This window comes from Limulus polyphemus, unplaced genomic scaffold (genome assembly GCF_000517525.1).
Source record: "Limulus polyphemus unplaced genomic scaffold, Limulus_polyphemus-2.1.2 Scaffold1602, whole genome shotgun sequence".
NCBI classification, from domain to species: domain Eukaryota; kingdom Metazoa; phylum Arthropoda; class Merostomata; order Xiphosura; family Limulidae; genus Limulus; species Limulus polyphemus.
Genome location: NW_013667212.1, coordinates 22,121 through 25,630, shown reverse-complemented (window position 1 = coordinate 25,630; position 3,510 = coordinate 22,121).

Sequence of the window (3,510 nt, the reverse complement as noted above, 5' to 3'; positions counted from 1 at the left end):
AACGGGGTAAGTGCAGCTTAGTTATGTAACAAACTGTTCTAACCAAACAACGGGGTAAGTTCAGCTTAGTTATGTAACAAACTGTTCTAACCAAACAACGGGGTAAGTGCAGCTTAGTTATGTAACAAACTGTTCTAACCAAACAACGGGGTAAGTGCAGCTTAGTTATGTAATAAACTGTTCTAACCAAACAACGGGGTAAGTGCAGCTTAGTTATGTAATAAACTGTTCTAACCAAACAACGGGGTAAGTGCAGCTTAGTTATGTAACAAACTGTTCTAACCAAACAAAGGGGTAAGTGCAGCTGTCATCACAAGCATCTTCTCGCATCTATTTTTTGAAGTGGTAACCATCTACTACCAGACTTGTGGTTTTTAATCGTTGTGCAAGTTTAAGAATTCCTTTATGATTACTTTTTCTAAATTGCATGATTATAAAAGGCAGTGGTTAGGAGAGACGATGTGACGATGTTTCGTTTTTCTATTAAATATCGATCTGATCGTTGTAGGTAAATTCCATTGCAGTGAGGGTTTGGAAACGATACATCGTCTGTGTTAAAAAGTGATAAAGAACTCATGATTGAATTTAAAGGTCAAAAAACAAAAATTGAACGACGAAAAAGTATCGGGGTATTTATTGTGATGTATAGGAAGTATAATTAAAACATATCACGAAGAGAAGATTAGAAGAAGCAAATGAAATAATTCAGTTATTGAAAAATAATATTATCATGAAAATGTTAATAAGGATTGTGTTTGTTAGCTTAAACTGGAATCAGTATTTCATTTATCCACTGTAGTTACTGTGATGTTTCGAAGAAAACGAAAAAATCTCGATTTTAATCATAAGCCTATTCATAGTCATAGAATTGATCAATAGTTGTTCTGTTAAACATCTTAGAAGATTTATATCAAGAAGAGGGATAAGAAAATGGAATATATGTGAACAATTTCCAAACATTTCTCCTTTGAATTTAATTCAAAAATAATGTATCTACCAAAGACAGTTGACCATATTTGTCATTTCCTTTACAGAGAATTTTACAGCTTGGTAATTTTAGATTTTATTTTTGTCGCTGGATTTGTCATTCCTAAGCCAATGATGTTAATTCAAACTATATTAACGTTTTCTTTCAGTTTATTTTTATGCTTTTTACCATTCATAGTTAACAATCTGTTTTTATTTTCATATATTCGGTGTCATTTTGTCAAAAAACAACAACCCAGAAAATAACATTTTCGCTGATATTATTTTGTTTTGTTTTAATGCGTTTTCATACAGTTAAGAAGTTCAAATGTAGGACTTGTAGAACTGTTATCATCGTAAAATATAACATTCGTGTATCTCCTATCCAAGCTGTATTCCCTATACTTGATATGTTATTGTCTGAATTATTGCCCAGAAATATTGTTCACATAAGTGTATTTTACAAAACTTTCAGTACAAATCTCTCCATTTTTAATGAAGTTGGGTCAAATATACGCAGTTCCTAATACACGAGGATGCTTTTATTCCAGCTCGATCGCATAGCAACGCAATCAAACTTTTCTTGCCGACTGAATGTGTAAACCAGTCAATTGTGTTCAAAATGTTGGAGTTTAAAGTCCTGACTACAAATGTAATAATTTTAAAAACGTGAATAAATCCACATACACTGTAAAAACAAACAAACAGAAGCTGGATGTGGTTTATTTACAAATACAGGTACAATTCGCTTCACTTTATCATGACCATAGTTACAGACTAAAACGTCACTTAAGATAACCAAACCATGAATCAAAAGATGTCGTTTCTAGTTGGTTTTTGTATTTACCAATACAGAACGACATAGAACTCCAAAAACCGGATACGTAGCCATGACGGAGGTTCTACTAACACTACAATATATGTTATTTGAGTCCCTCACGAAGCTGTCATCGTGAAATATCGGGAATAAATAGAATGATTCCTTAAATTTTAAGTGATATTTTTAATTTGCTTTGATTTATCATGAGTACTATCTAGGCTGCTCTGAAAACTTTATAGAGGATTGTCAGAAAAGGTTCACTATTTAACAAAACAATTTAAATGACTATGATAAAACCGAAACCATAAGAGTGTTAGGTCGTAAAAGTGGACTCTGGTCTAAATCTGTTAGTGCTCTTCTGATAGCGTTTATATCTATGTTTAAGTAGAATAATAATAACTAAAGTAAATTCAGATGTAGAATGCCCTAACATCTCAAACCGAAACGCTGCGATAAATTCAGTTCTGTTTTTGCGATTAGTAACTCTGCATCTGATTATATTCTATTAATTTTTCATTTTTATGTTGTATTCTTCAAATATAGTGGACTTCAGTGAGTGCTTGAAGTAACTCAGAATTAAAAATACCCAAGGAATAATATATTTTTAGTTTGAGCCATAATTACAGTTATTAAGTGAGTTTGATATTGATATTGTATATTGATATTGTTAAGTGATAACTAAAATATAACGTTTTTTGTCTCAATATCTCTTTCTTTTCACATTTTGTCCCCACGTGTAAATGGTTTTCTCTAAGGGAATATTCTTTTTAAATTTTCTGTGTACTACAGTCTGTTCCTTGTCTTTACTGGTAGATCGGGAAAATTAAATGTTTGTGTTTTTAAAAGCGTTAAAAAGAGAAATGAGCTCAAACGAAACACAAAATCTTACAATAACCTGATTGTACGTGGGAAAATTACCCAAAAATGTTTCATACATATCCATTGACAAATTGAAAGCTCGTGAATTCATAATCGGGAAGATTTTGGTATGCCTAGTAAAAAAATATGACTTAAAATCTTATAATAAGTTCCAAATTTATAAAAGTGAAATCTAGTCTTTCGGTTTTCCCATTGTTCTATTTGTGATATAAAATATTATTGTAAACGTTTCAAGTTATTATAATTTGAATTAATTGATATGACATGTTAAAGTGAATGTGTTTTATGTGAGTTGTAGTCAATAAACTGTTTTTTTAGAAATCAACACTTGCTAAATATCTATATAATACTGAACCCGAAAAATACACTTATGTATAACTGTTTGTAACGGTCCAAAATGAACACGCCGCTACAATCAGGGTTCAACAACAAAAGCACAATATACTCACAATGACAACATTTAGAAATAAATTCAACACAGATAATAAACAAATGCCTGGCCAGAACTTCACACCAATAAAGGGATGGTGTTATTGTTTTTGCTTATATAATGTCATGCTCTCTCAGTCTAGAACAAAATCTCTAAAGAATATCTTCAAATCTCCAGTATAACCAACACCTATCGTCCAGTGCACTTGTGTAACATTGCATAAAAAGTATGAAACAACCCAAAACAAATACATCAACTCAAAAATGTTGCAAGTTTCACATGATGAAAGTCGGAGAAAAAACGTATAAAATTATGTGATGAAAACAAACTAAATTATTGTTTTTATACAGTGAAATACAGGATATTCACAGAGTTAAAATTATCAATAGAATTCTTGGCAGGTGGTTTCAAGAAG